At 34.6% G+C, this 24,413-nt stretch overlaps 1 long non-coding RNA gene, 1 other non-coding gene and 1 pseudogene across 3 annotated transcripts; 2 read left to right on the forward strand and 1 right to left on the reverse strand.

The window, feature by feature from the left end:
• The first annotated feature begins 509 nt into the window (after positions 1–509).
• LOC120173564 lies at positions 510–616 on the forward strand. Its single transcript, XR_005521081.1, has one exon. It is a non-coding gene; the product is annotated as a small nucleolar RNA R71 (small nucleolar RNA).
• A 3,233-nt stretch (positions 617–3,849) lies between these two features.
• Positions 3,850–5,317, forward strand: LOC120173555. Of its 2 annotated transcripts, XR_005521080.1 has the most exons (4): positions 3,850–4,068; positions 4,642–4,774; positions 4,854–4,947; positions 5,020–5,317. It is a non-coding gene; the product is annotated as an uncharacterized LOC120173555 (long non-coding RNA). The 2 variants fall into 2 exon arrangements; XR_005521079.1 differs by having other exon boundaries at positions 3,850–4,774.
• Positions 5,318–19,040: 13,723 nt separating this feature from the next.
• On the reverse strand, positions 19,041–23,218 carry LOC120173551 (annotated as a pseudogene).
• Between the last annotated feature and the right edge of the window lie 1,195 nt (positions 23,219–24,413).

The following is a 24,413-nucleotide window of genomic DNA, read 5'->3' on the forward strand; positions in this document are numbered from 1 at the left end:
TCTGCTGACAATTAGGTTGACTAGCATTATGGGTTCCTTGATTACCCCATAAGAAGTTAGGGTGTTGACGTCATCCTGCATTATAAGTGTTAGAATATGAATTTTTATTATTACCTCGATTAAAATTACCTACAAAGTTGATAGACTCATGATTGGTAGGGAATTCGCTCTCGTGATGATTGCCTTGGCATAGCATGCATGCCGAGCTGGCTTCTTTCACTTCCTCTACCTCGGTGGAGCATTGTAAATTTTCAGCATATTAGTGATAGCTGAGAGTTTAGCAGACACTGAGTCCTTGGTATCTAACTCGAATGCCTCATGTGCCTTTCTCTCAATTCCAAGCCTTGAGGAAGGGAATTGATAGTCATTGTTGGCAATTCTATCCAAAATAGTAAACGCCTCAGTAGGTGATTTATCCAGCAATGTCCCATTTTCCAAGGCTTCAAACATCATCCTCGTGGGTACATTTGACTCCATTATAAAACATAAATACTTGAGTCCAGTCTTGAAAACCATGATTTGAACATTTTTGAAGCAAACTCTTGTAACGATCCCAACATTCATACATAGATTCATCATCGCCCTGGTGAAAGTATGATATATCATTTCTCAGCTTAGTGTTTATATTCGGCGGGTTATAGTGCAATAGGAAGCTTTTACAAAGATCAGCCTATGATTTCATCGAACCAGATGTAACACCACTCAACCAAGCCCTCGCTCGGCCACACAAAGAGTATGAAAATAACTTTAACATCCTCATGCACTTCTTATTGGAAGAATCACAAACCTCCAAAAAGTTGTGAATATGTTGCCTGGCATATTCAGTTGGTATGCCCCCAAACTGCCCTATAGAGTTCAGCATATTAAACATGACTGGTTTGAGCTTAAAATGGGCTGCTTGAATTTTGGGTGCTACAATTCAAGGATTCAGATCATCCAGTATAGGATTCAAATTATCACAAATAGCACAAGGCCTATCAGCATGTCTAACATTTTGGAATGACTCGACATTATGATTTCTGTCATCTTGACCAATGCCCTGGTTCCCAATTTGATATATATTTTCTCGAGCACATTAAGCACGTCTCCTTTGCCTAAAATGTCTTTCAATCTCAGGTTCAATCGGTTCTAATAACTCATTGAATGTCTTATTGGCATAAACCAAATAAGCCTGAAAAAGAATAAAGTAAAATATCAAGTAAATTAATTCAAAAATAAAGAAGCAAAAATAAAATGCTCTGGCAAAACTAATTAACTTCACGTTGTCAATCCCCGGCAACGGTGCTAAAAACTTGTTCGTGCTTTATGAGTACTAATTATGGACGCGAAATATGTGCAAGTATACATAATCGAACAAGTAATATAATGATGAGTGAGTGTCATCTCCACAGGGATTTGTGGAAATTTACGAGTTTAACCAAATAAAAGAACTACTTAATCTAAGTATAGTCAGTGTGATGGTATGTACCAATGAAAGATGCCGAGACAAAATGAAACGTATGTTGGTGGGGATAGAATGATAGTGTGATGTGGAAGCAAATGCAGATGTAGTGGAAAAATATATGGAAATGTCGTGGCAAAATAAAGTGTGTGTGGTAAAATAATGTGAAAATATAAAAGCAAAACAAAAGGTAAACACTGCATTTGACTAAAATGCATTGATAATCCTCGCACATTAAGCTACTATAGGAATGAATGATATGAGTCACTTGGGAAACTTAAGTTTAACTTTTCAGGATGATCTCACTTCTATGTTTTACTTGCCCGGCAGAGTTTACTAAAGGTACCCTATGCTATCTCTAGTCAAGGGACTCGACAGGTTGAGAATGTCATGGCAATACCTATTGGCGTTAGCAGGTGCAGGGATCCCATCAGTGCAACATAATATGTCACGTCAATACCATTCAGTATTCACTCTATCATCTACCCTCTTGACTGAGCACTACTCCTTTAGTTTATTGAAATCCTATCCTTATGTTTAAAGGGGGATTAGGCTTAGTTACTATCTAAAACCCATTACTTATGTTGATCCTCCTTAGTTTCTCTCAAACACTAAGATAAGCTCCTTAGTTTCTCTCGAACACTAAGTATTTTCCTAAGGAATGTTTACTCTCATAGCTCCTATAACCTTAGGTCATTAAGCACCATAAACAAAACAAATAAGATTATAGAAAAAGAACAATCATCCATTAAAGAAAGAACTTAAACATCCATTAGTGAACTCCTCCAAATAAAGCTAGTTCGTGGTGGGGTTCGAATAATCCATGAAATAAATCATAAAATCCATTTGTTCCTTGCAACCCAAATCAAATGAGAAATAACAGCAAAGGGGAAAGAGGAAAACCTCTTCGATGTGCACTGTAGGAGCTCTCTTCGTCCACCATGAACTGCTTTAGCTCGCTAGCTCATCTCGGATGCCTAGCTTGCCACTCCTTAAATCTCGTTAATGGAGGAACACCACTAAAAATAGAAGGAAGAAAACGGTGGAGAAGATAAAGAAAATGGATATCTCCAGTTGGTGTGTAACCTCTTTCTCTCTCTCATATGTGGTGTCTTTAAATAATAAAAATATCTAAGGGTATTCTTGGGTTTTTGTATTCAAAATACCCATCATACCCCTAGAGTCACTCCTTATGTGTGAGATCTATCTCCACAGGTGGTAGTGGTCCTCAGCAGGTGGTTGCAACCATCATACACGTGTCTTGCCAGCTGTCCTTTTATAAAAATATTTTTGTCCTTTTCTGCACCAGAAATGCCAAGGCATTTCATTCTGTGGAATCAACGTGTTATGCCACGACATTCTTTCCCAGCTCGCCCTTTGCTTGTTATTTTCTTCACATCACGAAAAACTACACATTCCTCCTCATACAACACCTTAACAAAAGAAAAAAAAAACACAACCACCACAAATGTAATTATATGCAGCTACATGCATCTAAAATGACCTAAATGAACCCTTAAACAAATAATAACTAAGTGAAAAAGGCCTTAAAAGTAGCCATTTTACGGAGTTACCAGGTATAAACCTTGAAGTATTTGTAAGGTTACAACTTGTCCTTAAAGGTAGTGGATATAGACCTTGTTTGAGAAAGTTGAACCACTTTAAATCGTGTGCAAAAGTTTATTTTTTTATTGCTTCCACAAAATTCTTAAAAAGGCCAATTCACCCCCACCTTGGCGTTATTCGGTTGATTAATAAAGCTAACACAAAGACAATCTAGAAAAATGATAAATCAGAGGAGTTGTACGGGCCTTGGATGCAAGAATTCCAGGATTGGTTCACTCTTTGGATTCTACAGGAAGTCCAGGATGCACTACAGTAAAATAGGTTTGTGGCGGCGGTTTTAGTGGTGTTTTTAAAGCAAACACCACTAATTTATTTACATATAGTAGCGTTTTTAGACATACGTCGCGATAGACCGATATACAATGACATTTGACATTTTTGGAAAAACATGATAATATTTTGGTACTATAGTGACATTTTGTTTAAAAACGCCGCAATAGACTATTAAAGGTGGCATTTTTTTAGAAACATCACAATAGTTTAGTACTTTTTTAGTTTTTTTTTAAAACACCGCAATAGTTTAAATTATTAGTGGCGTATCATTTAAAAAATTTAGCTGACCCTATTCCCATATGTATTGGGGTAAGGGGATGTAGGTAGTAGGTTATCCCCAACGCCAGGTTGATAGTAACTTCTGTGGAAGACCTCTGTTATGAATTATCTTCAATGAAACTCGATTTCATAACCACAAAGTTAAAAACATTGCGCTCAACCAACGGAGCTTGATGGACGATTTATAGCGGCGTATAATTGTGTGTCCATCAGTCAGCTCTCTGCCTCTCTCAATTGTTTCAAGTGCTCTAACCCTAACTCAGCACAGCCAGCAGCCGCCGTCGCAGTCTTCCAGTCGTCAGCTGCCAACAATCGGATATAAGTTTTTCCCTTATTCTCTCTTCTCTCTTTCCTTCTGTCTTAAGATTTAATTCCTCTTTGTAACTGTTTTGCCGTTGATTTTAGCACCAATTTGTGCAACAGTAATCTTTTTCCGAAGAATCATCAAGGTTACTGCTTCGATCTTTCATCCGATCCTTTTTTATTTCTCCAATTTGTCTTTTCCCTGGGAATCCTCAATTCTTCGTTTTTGTTTTCAATTTTCCGTGTTTCTAGATATTTGTATGGTGACTGAAGTTTTTAAGGCTTTGATGAATCAAAGTCCTCTGCTAATTGTTACAAGATCATTTTCTGACACTGAAGAAATAATTTGTTTCATTTTTATTTTCCTTTGTGAGAATTTTGCTTATTTTTCGTGCTTCAATTATGGTTTCTTCATTTTTGATCTTAACAGGAAACGCAAAGTCTCCTAAGTGAACCGGGAAATTTCTTTGCTGTTTTAATAGAAATTATTGTTGAATTTTGTTTAATAATTTGTAAAATTTTCAGTTGATTGAATAATAGTTGGTCTGGGATGATTTAAATAGTAAAGAGGGGCACCGATGCAGATTATCTTTTATCATAAAAAATGATTTCTGTACGGACTCTAGTTAAAACTTGGAAAACTTTTCATAAATGATTTTCGAGTGTTCATTTTTCAGCAATTATTTTGTTGAATTCTACAAGGTCTTGCAATTTTACAGGACGAATTTCAGCAGTTATAACGAAATCTTTTGTAACCTTGGTGCATGGCCTGGAAACTAAATTTTATGCTGAAATGGCTGCTATGACCCGAGTTCCAAGGGGTACCATTGAAAGTGTTGGGGACCAATCAGGGTAAGATGCATTCCTTTTATGATTTAATTTCACCAAGGCTAGTGTCAAGGTTTAAACACCGTATCATTGTCTTGTGTAGATATGTCAATGGCAAAAATATATGATCCTTAGGAGCAGTATTCCTGCGCTTGGGAGCCTTCTTTCACCTATTTACTTCGTTTTTCTTGGACAAGGTAAATACAAGAAAAATGGGCCTTGCACTATGTCTCTTAACATGGTTAACTCTTGCTATTTACTTCTTTCAGATAGCTGTTCTGTGCAACTTCCTTATTGTTTATTCTTGCGGCTTGCATCATCACTTGGCCCCCGGTTCTACCTGAACATTTTCAAATGCAAGCAGATACCAGAAACAGAAGCCCAACAAGTACTTTTTAGTTTTCACCTGTTGTTTCTCAGTTTCCGCTAGTATTCTATTCATGTGTTTAAGTATAACTAATATTGGCAGTCTCTAACTCTACATGTATTAACTTTTGGTGAATATCATCATTTGAGATGTTAACTCATTTGCAATTACTTGTAATCATCATGTATCAGCTTTTGAATGTGATTATTCGCATTCTGATAACTAAAAATAGAGTTTGGAATAATTGATCCCGTAACATATTAATGTATAAATTAATGGTACAATTGTATTGCAGAAAATAACATTTGCAAAGCTGGTTTCATTTGTGGCATTTTAAGATAAAAAACGCACTAATGGACTGCAACTAAATTACCTACCTATTGCGGCGTTTATAAGAGAAACATCGCTAATTATCTGAACCTATTGCGGCGTTTATAAGAAACACGCCGTTAAATATCTAAACCTATTGCGGTGTGTGTAAGAAAAACGCCGCTAAATGTATGAACCTATTGCGGCGATTGTAAGAGAAGTGTTGCTAAATGTATGAACCTATTGAGGTGTTTGTAAAAAAACACTGCTAATGCCTGAACCTATTGCAACGCTTTTTATTTACAAACGCCGCCATGTTTGCAACGTTAGTTTTAACGGCGTTTCTTGTGGCGCTTCTTTATATGTCTGGAAGGTTTTTTGCGATGCTTAAAACGCTGCTATAGGACTAAAGCTATAGCCCATTCTGCTGTACTGATGGCGATTCCTTGGATGTCAACAAGGCTAAAAACCCCATTTTGGTGGAAACTAATACAAGTGAAAAGGTAGCAGTTACTGACAGCTTGAATGTTAAGACAATATTTATGGGTGAATCGAGTAAACACGGGATGAATAGAGGACCTACCAAAGACTATACTGTGGCAAATAGAAGTGTTTCGATTAAACCACAACACAGTTAACAATACTGAAGTGGTTGTACAAGGGAGGATTACACAAGTTGATTCTTCGCTCAAAAAGTATAAACATGTTGAAATTCAGGTGGTTGATAACGATGAGAACTTACGACCCCAGGACCATAATATAATTCAACGAACTTCATGTGCTACTAACTCTAAACTCACCAAAAGATTAGCGGCAGTGAAGAGCATGACGAGGAAGGGTCTAAAAACCAAGAAAAAGGATGAAAAAATACCCAATAAACCTGTGTTGGTTGAATGGGTGTCGGCTATGGCTTCAGAGTTAAACAAAGTCGCTGCCACTGTTGAGAAATCGATTGAAGAAGTACAAGCTTCCATGAAAGAAATTAGTGAATCTGTCCAATGGAGAGCGAACTCCATGTTCGCACAGATGGATGATAATAATAAGCAGGTTTAACCTTGCTTCTTTGTTTTTTATTCTCTCCATGATTAGAGTATTTTTTGGGAATGTGCAGGGTGCTCAGGACCCTGATTTTAACATATACTTCAAGCTATTATTGAGAATTTACATATTGTTGCGGTGATGGAACCACAATTAGCGATTTGGCAGTTGTAATTTTATTGAAAAGTTTGGCTTTAAATATTCGTACAGAGTTGAGGCGACGAATTTCTCTAGTGGAATCTGGGTTCTTTGGAAGGAATCAGTTAATTTGTTGTGCTTGCTGTTTCTAGACAGTATATCCATGATATGTGCACTATTTTGAGCGAGAATTGTAGTATATCCATGATATGTCCTGATGGGGGTACCGGAAGTCTTCTGTGGAATCAACTAAATGAGCTGCAAACTGATTGTAGATGGTCGTGGGTTCTAGGAGGGACTTTAATATCATTCGGAAATATTCAAAAAGACAAGGTGGATCTCATCGACGTACTAATGTTTGTCCCAAATTTGATGATTTCATGTTTGAGACATGTTAACTTAATATGGGTTTTTTGGGCCGAATTCACCTAGAAGCGTGAAACTTTCTCACAACGTTTGGATAGGTGTATTTTGCGTGCTAATTGGTATACTCATTTCGCTCATTCGGATGTAGTTCACCTTCAATAGGATCAGGTCAAGTAATCATTCAGGTTTCAATCGGATTCTGTCAGGTCATGTAAAATCGGATACAGGTCATGTCATGTCATTTTGATAGTTCAACTCAGATCAAGTCATGTCAAATCAGTTCGGGTCGTTTTTAGGTTGATATGACATCAGATTCAGGTCGAGTTAATTTCAATTCGGATTGATGTCAATTCAGGTCAAAACGTTTCAGGTGTGAAGCAGTTAAACACCATGTTAATTCATGTTCGGATAGAATTCAGTCAAATCTCGTTCAGATCGGGTCACATCATTGACAGATAAAATTCAGGTCGGATCTTTACCGGATATGAATTGACTTTAGGTCGGATCATTTTTTTATTTTTGGATTAATTATTTTTCGCCTTTCGTGAAAGTTGAATTGCAATTTGTAATTGTATATGATTTAGAGTAAATTACTAAAGATATAAATAATTATGGATTAATTTTGATAAAAATATATTTTTAAGGATTAAATTGAAAAAATATTAAATTACAAGTAAAAATTTAAATAAATTAAACAACACGCATTGATGAGGGACCAAATTGAAATAATTTTAAAATGTGAGGTTGAAATTAATATAAAAATATACTAAATTATACCCATTTAAAAGTTATGGTCCAATTAAAAAATATAAATAACAAGTATGGGCCAATTTATATGTAAATATAATTTTAAGGACTAAATTAAACAAATATGAAATTATAAATAAAAATTTAAATAAATTAAACAACACAATCGGATCAAATCGAAGTAATTGTAAAATATGAAAAAAAAATATGAAAAATAAACTAAATTGCATTCATTTCAAAAGTTAAGAAAAATTTGAAACAATATATATATATATATATATATATATATATATATATATATATATATATATATATATATATATATATATAAACTATACAGTTTATATTTATATATATAAATATATCAATATATATATATTATATATAAACTATATAGTTTATTATAGTTTATATATAAATATATATCAACTATATAAAACTATACATTTTATATTTATATATTATGTATAATTATAAATTATATATACTATGTATAAATTATATAATTTATTAATATAAACTATAGGTAAACTATATGAACTATATATAAAAAATTATATATATATATAAACTATAATTTATATATAAACTATATACTATAGTTGATATTTATATACTATATAATATATAGTTTACATTATTACATGAACTATTATATATATATAAACACTATATACTATATAGTTTACATATCAACTATATATAAACTATAGTTTATATATAAACTAACACTATAGTTGATATTTCTATAATTTATACTATATAAATTCAAAGTATATATTATATGTATGAATAATATATAGTTGAATATATTAATGAATAAACTATTTATATATATACTACATATATAAACTATATATACTATAGTTTACATATGAACTATATATATTGTTTATTAATGAATTATAAACTATTTATATAGTATATACGTTTATATTTATATACTATATAATATAGTTTATATTTATGTAATTTATATATATAATTCAAAGTGTATTATATGTATGAATACTATATAGTTAAATACATAAATGTATATATACATATAATATTAATTGAAAGAATTGAAAAATATATAGGGATTAAATTGGAAGAATTTATAATATAAAACTTAAATTCAATAAATTGTGTTATACATTTGGACTAAATTGAGCGAATTCAAAACAAGAGGACGACACTACAATGCTGACTAAACTTAAAAAACGCTCGGGCCAACCGGCCTGAATTTAAACTAATATATAAGCCCAATATTATCTAACTTCAAATTTTTTATTCTTTTCTCATTTTGATTTCTCTGTATAAACTCTGATTCTCTCAAAATCCTATACACCCAAAATATATAGTTGACTTTTTGAATGCTCGAAACATGATCGACGAAAGAGACGAAACGACAGCAGTGCGGAGGTGATGCGACGACGACTCGATGAGGAAGATGATCGAAATACATGCGCCGGCGAGATCTCTAGCCGGTTGGGACGTGCTGGTGGTGAGTGCACCTCCTTTGGATGATGAAATCTTAGCCATTGGATCCAATCTTGATCCAATGGTTAATATTAATTCTTGCCTTTTCACTTGGATGCATGATGTGGCTTAATGGGAGCCATTAGATCTAGCTTCTCATCCAAGGGTCACATGATTTTTTTCTTTCACATGGATTGAAGCAATAGTGACCATTGGATGAAGGCTAATCAAGGATGGAAATTAGTTTATGTTTTTTCACAAAGATTGGTGATGTCATCACTTAAAAAGTCACACCACCATAAATGCTTATTTTTTACTTTTAAAAGCAACAAAATCCCCCAAAAAAAACATCCAAAATGGCAATTAAGGATGAATTATTTATTTATTTGTTTATGCATATATTTGTAACAATGTGGGCTAATTATTTAGGCATTTGGAAAAACTATGTAAATGGACTATTATCTAATGAAATGGACTATTTTTGGTTTTTTATTATTTAAAATGGGCTATACTATATGGACTATTTATTCTAACATGCAAACTATATAGTATTTACTAACTATATAATATAAACTATGTAATATATTAATTACTTAATATCTAATATAATATGCAATATTATTTATAATATACAATTATTTGATATGAAACTATATGATATGCAATGCAACTATTATTTAATATGTATTGTATAACATGCTAATTATTATTTAATATGCAATCACCTAGCAATACACTATATGGTATATGATATATCTAATATGCCAACTATATACTATATACATACTATATATTATACACATGCCCACATATTTATTATATTATTATATTATAATTGAAAACCGCCACGTGTCATCGTCCGGATAAAATGAGTGATGACAGATAGAAAAGCTCGATGAAGAAAATTCTGATAGTAAAGTTATGCTTTTAGCCTTATAAACTTTTGTTATAAGATCTGAGAGCTTAAAAAAACACTTTGTTTTTGTTCATTTTATTGTGATTTTATTGTATTCAACTGTAATAAATCAAATATTATTCAAATTTTAGATCAAATGTTATTTACTTATCAATTAAATTCATCTTTTATATTTTGTGTTATATATGTTATTTTTGTTAGATAAATTTTATTTACATAAATTAAACTATATAATTTACATTTAAAATAATTTTATAATCATGTTCAATGCTAATAAATTATTTTAACTTATAATCATTATAATAATTTAATTAATATTTCAATACACAAACTACTTGATAAATAAAATTAATGATTATATTGAAGATTTATAACATAAGAGTCCTAATATAATCATAATTAATATAATAATCTATTTATTAATTTAATTATCATAATTAATATTTATTATGACATTTAAAAATCATCATATTAATTACTATGATTTATTATAAACTAAAATCTCACAATTTTATTAAAATCTTATAATTTCACCAATGATAATATATAAGTCAGGTAAATGTCAAGTCATGTAAATATCAAATCAAGTCAATAACAATCGGATCATATACAGGTTAGGTTGAAAACATGCCGGATAATACCGGTTATTTACCAGATCAATCTCAGATTCGGGTTCATACAAGTTGGATGTAGGTTGGGTTCGGGTATCATATTTTTGGTTCATTTAGGGTTCAGGTCATTCTCAGTCGGGTTCAGATCCATAATTTTCAGGTCCAACTCGGGTTCAGGTCAACACCAGTTCCAACTCGAGTCGGTTTTGGATCGCCACAGCGCAGGTCAAAAACGGTTTTGACTCCAATCGATTTTAGTCAGTTTTACAGGTCGGTCAGCTTTTTACACCCCTAACCTCCAACCTCTATTTTGAAAATCGGACCGGCCGGTTCAACCGGGAACCGTTGCTTAGTCTGGTTCAATCTAAACCGGTTGAACCGCTATTAGTGAACCGGTCAGAACCGCTGAACCGGACCGACTGAAAATCGGAAAAACCAGAAAAAACCGGATTTTTTTTTTAAACAAATTAAACCAAACAACGTCGTTTGTTAAATGACCAAGTGAACTCGAGTATTGCTGAGCTTGACTCGAACTTGAAACTTTAAAAGTAAGCTCAACTCAAACTCACAAGCTAAAAATTATCAGTTCAACTCAACTTGAAATATAATATTGAAACTTGAACTCAAAAAGGCTTAAACTCAAAAAAAAATTAGAAGCTCGATTGAAGCCTAAAATTCGAGCTTGATTGAAGTGAAAGAATAGTTCACTCAATGCTCACCAAAAGACTCCATGATTTTGAATATCAAATTACCTCTATTATTTATAGAAGTTAGTTGATGCGCTTCTATGTTTCTTAGCAATGTGAGATTGTTTTGTTCTCATATTTTTACTCTTTAGACTTTTGGGATGCTCTTCTATGTTTCTTAGCCATATGGGATTGTTTAAAAAAAATTAAATCAAACAATATCATTTTGTAATGATTTTTTAACCCCAAATTTATTTTTTAATTATAGTTATATAATTATTTATATTTAATATGTTTTACTTAAATATATTTTGTAGTTATTGAATCATTTATTTCACTTGATTTTATGGTTTTAAACTTATATATTTATGACTTGCTTGAATATGACTTGTGATATAAAAAATTATTTTTTATTAATTTTTTTGTATTTTTATTTAATTTTTTAAATAATTACGTCGTCCGGTTCTTCCGACGGATAACATCGTTGATTTTTCAATTGAAATGTTTCAAGTGGAGTAAAGAGGTATTTGGCCACATTGGTAGACGCAGAACTCTTTTACTAGGTAGAATCCGGGGTATTGAAGACAACTGAGGCTAATCTGAATCCCTTATTAAATCTCGAGACGAAGCTTAAGAATGAGCTGAGCATTGTCCTTACCCAGGAAAAAACTTTTGGCATCAAAAGGCTCAAAACAGATGGATTTCCAAAGGTGACAGATACGGGTTTCTTTCACGCTTCAACGATCAATCGTCGCAAAGCTAATAAGATCCACATGTTGAGAGTCCCGGATGGAACCTGGTGTCATGATCATAACCGCCTTAAGGAGATGCGGTGAATTATTTCTAAATTCATGAGTGCATGCCACCATTGGTTTGGAATGTGGGTTTTAGTATGGCTCCCTTGAGAGCTTATGGGGCGGATGGTATTCATGTGAAATTTTTTCAATGTCATTAGAGCACAGTTGGGTCTACAGTCTTTTGGTTTGTAAAAAAATTCTTGATGATAGCGTTTGGAGGATTGGGTAATCAAACGTTGCTGGTTTTGATTCCGAAAGTCAGTAAACCTATATCTATAGAGCTGGTTATCTTTTTTTTTTTTTTTTTGCGAATGATCTCGTACTTTTGCGGAAGCCTATATGAATCAACTAAGGGTGTTGAAGAAGTTTTGGACAACTTTTGTGGTGAATCAGGCCATCGAATAAGTGTCTCTAAAACGCAATTTTTCTCCAAAAATTCTTCGGTGCACAAGACAAACCATTACTCGGGGATTTGGCTTTGAGGGGGTCAAAATTTTGGGGAAATATCTTGAAGTGTCTCTACTTCGTAATAGGATACTCAGACTACCTACTCTTACCTGCTCGACAAAATGAACCAACGTTTTTCTGGTTGGATGGCAAAGACTTTGTCTTTAGCCGGCAGAATAACGCTTGCTAAAACAGTTCTTCAAGCTATCCCGATTTATGTTATGCAAGCAACTTAGGTGCCTAAGGGAACAAACGATGATATGGAAAAAATAATCCAAAGATTTGTTGGGGCTCTAATATGGTCAAACCAATACTCTTGTTAAATGGGACTTGATCAAAGACCAAGTGGTGGTGTTGGATTAGGGAACCTACATCAACAAAATAACTTTTTTTTTTTGAGGGGGGTTTACATTGATTTTTTAAGCCGGACAAACTGTGGGTGCAAGTCTTGCGTGGTAAATAAATGGGAGAACTCTTTTCGTATTGATTTGAAATGTTTAAATGGTTTCCGCTTGTGGAAAGGACTGAATGATACTTGGAGGGATTTCAATAAAGTATTTTGTGGAATATTCGTGATGGTTGATATACGGATTTCTGGTATCATCATTGGCTCGAGGACGAAAATCGACTTACTTTCTATTTTAAAGGAATCCACTCCCCTAGCCCTATTTCTGTTTGCGAAATGGTGGTGGGCCAAATTGGCCCATTACGGCAAGTTGAAAAATTATTTAGTTCATTAAGGCACTTCAAACATTTAATTTGGGATCTACGATAAATTGAACAGTTCTCATAGAATATAATTTTTTAATGGACTGTGTCAGGTGTGCCCCACAGCCTGGTTAAAATATTCTTGAGGTGTGACGAGTCCCAATAATTTTTTTTTGTAATTTTTTAAAAGAAAATTAAAAAAAATAATATTTTAAGCCATGGAACTCGTCACGCCGGCGTTACAGTTCCAACGGGTATATTTCAAATATTTGACCGTTGGATTGACCGTTGTTAAACGACGATTTTTTTTTAAATTAAATGGAACTCATCACACTGGTTGTTTCAGTTTAAAAGAAAAACTAGTCGTTAGGTAGAGTAGTATAAATAGATGTTTGGGTTGGATAAATTTTTCATTTGTAATCAAACATTCTACTGAGAGCAAAAACTTTTGTTGAAATGGCCTCAAGAGAAGAAATGTTACGTCTTGATGAAGTTCAAATTCGTCGATCGAGTTAACAACGGTAAGTTTAATTTGTTTTATTTCATTTAGTTTAACAAATTATAGTATTAAATTATTTATTTATGTAATTATATTAAATAATTATTTTCAAATTGTAACGAGAAGAACGAACCATTCGTCATCGAGGAATGACGAATGAAGAGCCACATCATCGAATTATGATATCCTTCACGATCCGGATTATATGGAGCGACGTTTCTTTGTTGATTAAGGTGATGCCGACACTGATATCGACGTTGATTGAGCGTTGGAGGCCCGAAACGCATACATTTCATTTACTTTGTGGTGAAGTGTCGATAACTTTAGAAGATGTCGCGTATCAACTTGGCGTTCTGATTAATGGTATGCCATTGTGCTTCGCAACACTTATAAGGTAATAATGTTATTTCAAATTTATTGGGAAAGGAGGCTCCAACCGATATCATTGATGGGTTGCGGGTACATATGACGTGGTTAGAAAGAGGATTTATCTTCCGGATAAATCAGGTAATTTTTTCTTTTCGAATTTAGGGCTAGTTTTATTTAGTTTTGCTTAAATGAGTGAATGGCCTTTACTTATTTTGCATTTTTACACTAGAATATACAATTTTTTTGTGGACTCGTATTGAGTTTTGAGATTAATTGAGTGCATGAGTTTTGAGATTATTGAGTGCATACATATGTATTGTCTTTCTTGCAGGTAAATCTTTATTCTGATTCTCTTTAGCATGTCTCACAAACGTCATAGATCATCCTCCTCTCGTGCTAATCCACCTCCTAACCCTCCGCCAAATCCTCCTCCCAATCCAACCTAAATGACCATAGTAAACTCGTGTTTTATGAACTGAATCTTCGAAATTTATATTCACGATATCTAAACTATTTTGAGTCTTATGCTATTAGGGGTGAGCGTAGGGATGGCAATGGGTCGGGTCGGGTCGGGTTTTTGGGCCACTCGACCCGACCCGAGAAGAAAGGGTTTTTCACCCGTGACCCGACCCGACCCATTCTACTGAGAGAAAAAACTTTTGTGTTGAAGAATTTATGTTGAAATGGCCTCAAGAGAAGAAATGTTACGTCTTGATGAAGTTCATATTCGTCGATCGAGTTAACAACGGTAAGTTTAATTTGTTTTATTTCATTTTAGTTTTGACAAAATTATAGTATTAATAATTATTATTTATGTAATTATATTAAATAATTTATTTTCAAATTGTAACGAGAAGAACGAACCATTCGTCATCGAGGAATGACGAATGAAGAGTCACATCATCGAATTGTGATATATCTTTCACGATCCGGATTATATGGATCGACGTTGATTGAGCGTTGGAGGCCCGAAACGCATACATTTCATTTACTTTGTGGTGAAGTGTCGATAACTTTAGAAGATGTCGCGTATCAACTTGGCGTTCCGATTAATATTATGCCATTGGTGCTTCGCAGCACTTATAAGGTAAATAATGTTATTTCAAATTTATTAGGAAAGGAGGCTCCAACAGATGTCATTGATGGGTTGCGGGTATATATGACGTGGTTGGAAAGATGATTTATCTTCCGGATAAATCAAGGTAATTTTTTAAAAAAACCCTAATTTTTTCTTTTCGAATTTAGGGCTAGTTTTATTTAGTTTTTGCTTAAATGAGTGAATGGGCTTTACTTAGTTTGCATTTTTACACTAGAATATACAATTTTTTTGTGGACTCATATTGAGTTTTGAGATTAATTGAGTGCATGAGTTTTGAGATTAATTCAGTGCATACATGTGTATTGTCTTTCTTTGCAGGTATAATCTTTATTCTGATTCTCTTTAGCATGTCTCACAAACGTCATAGATTATCCTCCTCTCGTGCTAATCCACCTCCTAACCCTCCGCCAAATCCTCCTCCCAATCCAACTGAAATGACCATAGTAAACTCGTGTTTTAATGAACTGAATCTTCGAAATCTATATTCACGATATCTAAACTATTTTGAGTCTTATGCTATTAGGGGTGAGCGTCTCCCCTCTCTTTCGGCAATGCAAGAAATGAACTTTAAATACGTACCCCTTATACAAGCTTGGAAATTTGACAACACTTTCAAAGTTAAACCCGTTGTCTTTCACCAACTAGTTCGCATTTTCTATTCTAATGCGGTTTGCACCCAAAATGAAGATCGTACACAAACTGAAAGTATTCGTTCCTATCTCTTGGGCGAATACATTACCATTGATTCTAACTCTATTGCCCGTGCTTTTGGTCTCGAAAACATCAGGATTGATAATGAGCAAGATACCGTCCCTTCTTCCTTAGAAGTAGGAAAGAGCGCTAGTATCCTTGACTTCCACGAGTGATTTCTTCACTTGATTATCTCTTAGTGGTTTTGACCATCTAGAGGAAAGTACTCCTCTTTCCGAAGTATCGACATTAGGTGGATCCATTGTTTTCAAAACAATAAAAGAATTAATCTTGCTCAAATAATCTTCGGTGAACTAATGGACATCGTAAACCATATTCCCTCTAAGAGAGTCGAGTCTTTGGTTTACGGTTGTCTTCTTAGTAATTTCTTTATCAAAGCCGGTCTTAAAGTCGACCTAGATGATGCCATCCCCTTGGGTACCCCAATAGATTTTACCTCTATCCGCAAGTCAGGATGGACTCAAGTTGGGACAAATTGGGAACATACACCTAAAAAGACGCTCGGTGCTAGTTTTTCTCGAGCGACTCTAGCTCCGGCTCCTCCTCATGCCGATGATGTTTTACAAGATGTTGATGGTCCTGTAAATCGCATCCCTGATGAGCCTCCGAGCACTAGTAATGCTATGCCTCCATATTTTTATTCTCTGATGGAGACTTTAGATATGAGGTTTGCAACTATGGAGTCCCATTTTACTGCCTTGGGGACTCAACCGACCGAGCTGCAACGCGACACCCTAGCTCGATTCGACACCGTGACAGATAGGCTCGATCCTCCATCGGATGATTGATCGTGCTATTGTTTTGCTTGTTGTTCTTTGTTGGTGTTTCAAATGTCATACTTTGAACTTTCAATTTCCTTGAATTTCTTCGTATTTGATATTTTGGATTTGGTTATACTATTATGTTTTGGATGATCGGATTTATATTTATTTATTATATTTCGCATATTTTTATTACCATGTTACCTCTTATTATGTTTATCACCATGCCCACTATATTTTGGATATTATTTATGTTGACTGACCTCTTATTATTTATATTTTAGATGATCGAACTTTAATCAAGTTAAAAAATTATTTTTAAATATAGTAGTACCGATACTTCTATAACAATACTGATACTATTACAGAAGTATCGATACATATATCAATACTGAAACCCAAAATAATTAAATAGAATCAATACTGATGAGGCGGTACCGATACTGTCAAAATAGAATGCTAAAATGATATCGATACTTATGAGGCAGTACTGATACTGTCAAAACAGAATGCTAAAATGGTACCGATACCATATATGATATCGATACTGTTAGAGTAGTAGTACCGATACTCTAAGTTATGGTAACGTCGGCGTGACGAGTTCCATAGCATTAAAATATATATTTTTTTAATTTTCTTTTAAAATATTACAAAATAAAAAAAATTATTGAGACTCGTCGCGCCGGTGTGACGAGTCCCTCAATAATTTTTTTAAATCAGGCTGTGGGGCCTACCTGACACGGCCCATTAAAAAAAGTATATCCCATAGAACTCGTCATGCGTTTCATGGGGACTGTTCAATTTGTCGTAGATCTCAAAATAAATATTTGGGTGCCCTAATGAGCTAAATAATTTTTCGAACTTGCCGTAATGGGCCAATTTGGCCATGGTGCTTCCATCAAGAGATTGATATGGGCCGAAAATTAGACTACTGCTCCTTGATTATATTATCCATCACATTGCGGCTGTTCAACCACCTCAAGCTTGGTTGGGTTCAGATACACTTGGTTGTAGATGGGAGAACGATAGGAGATTTACAACCAAGTCTGCGTATAATACCATATCCTAGAGCGAAACTGCCATTAGTCGATCAGTTTGGAGGCTCATCTGGAGTTTGAAAGTCCCTCAAAGAATTAAAGTTTTCCTATGGCTTGATGGGCAGAACCGTCTTCTCACGAATGCTGAACGTATGAGACGTCACATATCCACCACCGATGACTGCTAGATTTGTAGTCAAGGAATAGAGGATGTAGATCACATCCTACGATGTTGTAGAATGGCTACACAGCTTTGGAGTGGGGTTATTCGATAGGAAAATTATAGTGAGTACATCTCTTTAGCCCTTGACAAATGGCTGGAACAAAATCTCAAAACTAAGAATGTAGTCGCTTATACGAATGATATCTGGGAGGTTCGGCTCGCTGTTTACTGCTGGTTCCTTTGGAAGCTTCGATGTAATGTTTTTAATCCCGAGCACGTGCAAAGAGATGAGATTAGTATTTGTTGTAATCCGTTGATTGATGAGATATTGGTTAGTATTGTTGAAAATGCAGATTATAATCCAGTGCCGAGAGGAGACCGTTTGAAGTGGATTCGTCCTCGCATAAGGTGGATGAAGGCGAATTCGGACAGTGCCGTTCGAATGAGTGATAAAATGGCGGCTTCCGGTGGTATTTTGCAGAACTCAGATTGGGACTGGATATTTGGATTTTCAAGAAGCCTTGGCAGATGTTCAGTCCTTATGGCGGTTCATGATTTACTTTTCATGCTTGGAGACCTGGTTTCGTCCGATTGAAATTGAAAAGGAAGTTTTCAGGATTTACAACAATTTGTCTGATGCTCTTGGAGGCAATGCTTTGGTTACTTTAATACTCGAGCTTCGGAATAGAGAATGGACGACGAAGATGACACATGTTACTCGGGAATAGAACATGGCTGCTGATCGTTTGACTGCGTTGAGTCAATGTGCTCCAGTTGGTGTTAATTACTTTCCAGAACCGCGGTGGAGTTGGCAAATATACTCCGGGATTCTAATTAGTTTCATACGTTTTGTTTCTCCGTTTTACCCCCCCCCCCAAAAAAAAAATACAAAATAATCGTTCTAGGATTATATAATTATTTACATACGTTCTATTAAAGAATATCATTTTCTATCAAAGAATGGCAGTATATCTGAGCTGAACTTTAATAGACTAATGTGATTTTTATCCTACAATTCGAAATGAAATCGGGATTTATGAAACATCATCAAACGTCGATATGAGTCTATTATAAACAACAATTGCTATTATAGTAGGATAGAAAGAATAGCATGTTTCCTTTGTTCCTCTGAACAATCCCATAGTCCAGAATCATGGAGATTCAAAACAAATAAAAGCAAAGAGGATTAATACCAAAAATAACCCAAAACTCTAGCTCGTGATGAAAATATGATAATCATATGATTATGATATTGTCACGGGCTAGAAACTTGGGTCCGAGACATCGGTGTAAGCGTCGGCGTCGAAGTTCTGGGGGCGTGACAATATGCTACTCCCCCAACCATGGAACATCCAAAATCTGATCACGTTACAACCAATCTTTGCACTCACAGCAACCCCACTTCGAAGAGATTTCTCCGTCTCAAAGTCTCGTCCACGAGCTTGAACGTTTTCTTCACGACCTTCTGGTCGAGGGCGGTGGTTCTGTAGACCTTAAAGACTCGATCTATTCGATCAGGGGCTGTGCTTTGAAAATACAACTCCTCGAATTTCTTTTTTATAAACCTGGAGAAAGAAAGTTGTCAAGAGGATGAAAATCAATTAATTCTCGGCAACTGGAGAAAAACGCTTACTCGTATGCATGCTCAATCTCTTGTTTTCCAGTTGAAACTGGTTGGTAGTCTTTGAACCACTCGCATACGTTTAACGGAACCTACATAATTTAGAATATATCAAAGTCTGTGGTAATGCTAAGTTTTCAACATCTGGAAAACGTTCTACTGTTCCGATGGACTTGCCTTTAGAACCTTCTTTTCGAATATGTCAAATTTGGGTTCTTATAATATACATATGTGTACGTACGTATATAATATAAAGAAAACTCGAAGCATGGTGCTTTAAAACCCAGTCGAAGAGTTCTTTTGTCTCCATCATCCGGTTCTTCTGTTCATCTTCGAAAAGAGTTTGATCATACCTTAAACAGCAAGGATTATGAGGTTAAATTTCAGCATCGACACAAAAGACTGCTTGGCTGACAGACGACACGGCTTTGCAGATGGAAAAAAGCAGAAAAAGGATCTTACTCGTTAATAGCAGCACAAAGATCACAGCTGTAACTCCTCAAAGAGATGGATCCATTTCCTTCTCTCGTTTCTCTGGCCTCCCACATCAAAGAGTCTGTATACTTCGCCGCTTTTCTTATTCTCCCCTACAGGGCTTCAGATCAGAGGTGATAGGCAACATGAGTTACTACCGGTATCTATGATCTAACCATCGATTTGCCATCTTTAAGTTACAATGTGCAAAGATTGTGTCAAAATGATCGCCGACTTCTCAGTAATGCATTTGCAGAGGAAAAGGAGGGATTAGAAATTCACCTGAACTGGATTTCTACCACACCGGTTGTACGAACTCTTGCATATAGAACATCCTCCTGCAATACCAAACAGATTCGTGATTCGTGCATTCTCATCTTGTTGGAGCAGGACATATTCCTGCACTACTCGAACTTTTTCAAGAATTCCGAATTCGAAATACCTTGTTGGGACATAATTTGCATCCGACAATCTTTGCAAATTTTCCATGAAATAATGAGTACAATCCGGAACTTGAAGTTCATTACACGGGTATAGGTCTCCTACAAGTGGATATGGAGTGAATAAGTAATAAAATGTACCATCAACCAACCTCCTAACATCAAATATGCGACGGATATAGTAAAATTAGCTTTATATCGTTCGTAGACAGAGTGATTACTTGAATTGCAGAATCTTCCAGAGCTCTCCTATCTCCTCTGCGAGTTCTCTATTTAGCGTGGAAAATCCAACCTGCTTCCGATTTCCGATAGTTTCTCTCCAATAACCTGAAAGAGAACAAATTTATATAGTTTCTTGAACACGGATCAAAAGATTATTTATTTGAAAAAGAAAAGAAACCAATCGGAATGCAGACCTTATTTTCACCGGATAAAACATATTGGAAGAATCGACATCATTTTGAGCAAATTCCTTCGATCCGTCATATAGAATCTGTTGAGCCATGTAAAACACAATTCAAAAGTGTGTATGTATAAAATCGCTCTCATTAACAGAAAGTAAGCTTCTCGACACAGATTACCAACACCAGCCACCATTATATATTTATATACAAAAGGGAAATAACCAACACACCCTTTTCAGTTTTCCGTACTTTTATAGTCTGATAGATATTGGCATCGATGACTGATACATAGCTCTTTAGCTCTGCCACGTCAAAGCCGGTTTGGAAAAGAAGCCTTATCTGCGGACAAGTCATGTTAAATATAACAAAGATACACATATTCAATAAAGGGCTGACGATATATCTTACCTGCTTCAAAATTGTTGACTTCCCTGATTCACCAGCACCTTAAAAACAAATGAATTTGAATCATTCACGGATCTCGGTTAAAATAAAATAAAATTGAGCAACACAGGCCATGAAATAAAAACAAATAGTTACAACACCGGTATGCATATCCAAGTCCCCAAGGACGCCGACTAAGAGAGATAATTTTCCATACACAAAGCACGTGACATTAATTATAATCATTTCATTCCCGTAAATTTGGATACTGCAGAAAACAAACATAAGGCTACATATGATTCCAATGTCCTTAACCGTTAAGAATGAGAATTTAACACGGTCAAACTATGTAACACCAAGCAAAACAGTCTAAGTTGTACGCACCAAGAAGTAGAAGCTTCTGGATATGCTTTTCAGCCTCTGTTTCTTGTTCGATTCTCCTTTCGATTTCAGCAGCCTGCAAAAGTACAAACTATGAATCAAACAAGACTACATAGTACGTAAACAAAGCTACATCAAGATATGACATCCACCTGTGCGTTCTCCTCAGCATCCGATTCTGTATACTGACGGTTCTTGCTGCAAAGTGAGCCCATATTGTCTAGAAAGTTGACAGCATAGAAGATGCATGAATCAATATCAAAAAAAGCTTCTTATTTGTCCTCGCAACCCACAGCATTTGCTACGATCACATATTTAAGCCGACCTAAGCTGAAAGCCAACAATGGTTAGAGCCATCCTCCTTACAAGTGACCTCGAGTAAAAAATCAAAAACCACTTGATTGTTCTTCAGAAACTTTCATGCACCCCCCAAATTTTGAGTTTAAATACTTAATAAGCCCTTATATTTTTTATGTTAGCAATTTGGCCCCTCCTAAGTTCGATCCCGGCTTTTTCCATGCTTTAAAACAAGTTCAAAACCACAAATCTAAGCAAAATTATAGTCCTGGATACTTGAGCAAAATTATAGTTCTGGAAACATGGATTAGATCGACAAAACATTCAAACAAGAGGAAGCATAGATTATATAGCATGTTAGATTCGATTGCAACTCGGATTTAAAACAGCAAATCAGTGATCAAATTACAAGTCACTTTACACGTGAAAAACATACACAATCCATGAATGCTCATATCTTAACTCAACATAACACACACAATCAAGACACCATCCTTTTACATGTTTTATGAAGCTTCTAACTTACTGATCTCTTTAACCCCATAATTATCAGGCCTCCCCAAATTTTCCATGGAACTTTAGAATCAAAATATACAGACTAAAGTGTTATGCTTTATCAAACAAGCTAAAATTACAATCTCACCACCAATTTAACAAAAGCCACAAATCCCAGTTGTTCATCTTTTCAGTTTACCATAAATCCATAATAAACAATGAAAAAAAAAACCCAACAAAAAAGAACCCAAAATGCTAAAACAATTAGCCCTGATCTAAACACAACAAAACCAACAAAGGGATCTTCAAATTCAAGGCAAATAGAGCAAGAAGATCTAAAGAAAAAATGACTTAGAACTTCAACAAATACAAAGAAGAGAAGAAAGGACACTTACCCAGAAACGAGAAGGGGGGTCTGGTGAGGTAATGGATTTGGACAATTGGAGCAGGCTGAGAGAGAGAGAGAGTTTTAATAAAGAAAAAGGCTTTAGCTTGTTTCTTTACGTTGCTAAGTACGGATTATGTTGTTTTTATTAGGATTAATAAAGAAAGTTTGAAGGTTTGTTTAAGAGATTTCTTTTAAGAGAATTCAACAATGAAGGGAAGAAAGAACGCCGAAAGCTGCAAGCAAAGGGCTAATCTTCTTCAACTCTAATAATCTTTGGTCAAAGATTTAGAAAGATGTGTAGCCTTCATATGATTTTGTAAATAAATTAATGGGAAAAATGTGAATAATAATAGTATTTATATGAGATTTCTTGGGGAGATACATATATACACGCCTACACTAGAATCTGCTGCTGCTGCTGCTATTTTTTCAGCCTTTTCTTTGATTTTTCACTCTGAGTTCCTGTGTTCACAAAGTCTGCATACATTTTGACCAAAGAAACTGACTTTTCCTTTTTGATACTTTATCAGAGAGGAATGTTTTTTTTTTAATTTTGGAGATTTTTATTGAAATATTATTTAAAGAATTAATTATTAGATTAACATTCATTTCAGTTTAATTCTTAAATCAATACCTTATTTTTACAAAAGCGTACCTGTTTCAAATGACTTTTAAATTTTTTAGTTTTAAGATATTTATTATTGAATTCACTATCATCTAAACAAATATTAAAGACATCTAAATATAAAATTAATAAAATATATTAAATTTGAGCCCAAATCCCATTAGGCCTAGTGGCCTACAACCAACTAACCTCAAAATTAGGCCCGAATATAACCCTGTAAAACCCACACTACGTCCATCCATCCATCAATCTTTTCTCTCACTCTACTTTTTATTAATATTAAAAAATAATAGGGATGGGCATGAGATCCGAACCCGATGGGGTAGATTTTTTTTTTTAAAATTTTGAGTTTGGGTTGGGTCAGATTTTTTTTAAAGGTGATGTTCAAGTCGGATTTGAGTTTAGGGTTGAAAAATACCCGACTGACTTGACCGAAAAAATATAATTTTATCTTATATTTATGAATAATTACAATAATACCCATCTATATATAATTTTTTTTCAATTAAATCATTATTTTTATTGAATAAAAATAATATTTTTATTATTATTTCTGGTCGGGTCGGGTTCAGATTTTATTTCAAAAAGTCGGGTCGGATTCAAGTCGGGTGAAGGGTATATATTTTTTGGGTCGGGTCAGGTTGGGTGAAGAATGTACAATATTCGGGTCGGGTTGGTCGAAACCCAACCCATGCCCATCCTTAGGCAATAAAAATAAGGTAATATCTATTTAAAGATAAACTCTCATCCTTTTGATATTGAACGCTCACACGACTGACATATATAATGGTCGAACCCGAGTACTCAAGGAATAACAACAATTTCTTTACCATGGAGATCACTTGGTTCGTGTCTCACTCAAATTCTTGGAATCTTGTTTTTATACTCCCTCAATTAATTCCAACCGTTTGGGTTTTTGTGGGA

Source organism: Hibiscus syriacus, unplaced genomic scaffold, assembly GCF_006381635.1.
Source record: "Hibiscus syriacus cultivar Baekdansim isolate YM2019G1 unplaced genomic scaffold, ASM638163v2 tig00111957_pilon, whole genome shotgun sequence".
In the NCBI taxonomy this organism is placed as follows: domain Eukaryota; kingdom Viridiplantae; phylum Streptophyta; class Magnoliopsida; order Malvales; family Malvaceae; genus Hibiscus; species Hibiscus syriacus.